The 622-nt window shown below is 41.8% G+C and overlaps 1 non-coding gene across 1 annotated transcript; it reads right to left on the minus strand.

The window, feature by feature from the left end:
- Positions 1–259: 259 nt before the first annotated feature.
- On the minus strand, positions 260–332 carry TRNAE-CUC (transfer RNA glutamic acid (anticodon CUC)). Its single transcript has one exon. It is a non-coding gene; the product is annotated as a tRNA-Glu (tRNA).
- Positions 333–622: the final 290 nt, after the last annotated feature.

Consider the following 622-nt stretch of genomic DNA (forward strand, 5'->3'; position numbering starts at 1 on the left):
ACAGTGATTTCAGAGTTAGTTGGGAAAGAAATTTTTCTTTTACTTTTTTTTCTTTTTATTTTAAGCTGAGAACACAACTGCCAATGCAGCCTTTACAAAATAGGACATTGCCAGAAACAAAAATATTTAGGTGTTTCCCTTACAATGCATTTATGTAGGAAGGATCTGGATGTTTAAGGAAATATAATTAGAACACAGTTTTATTTTATTTAGGTATTTATTTATTTTTGGCCACACTGTGAAGCTTGTGGGATTTTAGTTTCCCAACCAGGGATCGAACCTGGGCCCTCTGCAGTGAGAGCGCAGAGCCCTAACCACTGGACCACCAGGGAATTCTCAGCACATAATTTTAAGAATGCAATAGAACTTAATAAATCTCAGAAATGGCTAGGATAATCCAGTGTCCTGTAAATAAAGCTGAGCCCGCATTTAATGAGGCTAGAAAGGGACTATCTGTTGTGTGGCAGGGATAGTTTCAGAGACGGGAGCTCTGGGGACGGCCCCCAAAGAGGGTGTCCTGGGGCCTTTCCCTTGATCTTGGGCAGAAGCTCCCACAGAGTCCCAGCAATACAGCAATATTGTGATGGTAGGTGTTATGATCATGGGCAAGAGATAGGGCAGC

The sequence above is a fragment of the Mesoplodon densirostris genome, chromosome 16 (genome assembly GCF_025265405.1).
Source record: "Mesoplodon densirostris isolate mMesDen1 chromosome 16, mMesDen1 primary haplotype, whole genome shotgun sequence".
NCBI lineage: Eukaryota > Metazoa > Chordata > Mammalia > Artiodactyla > Ziphiidae > Mesoplodon > Mesoplodon densirostris.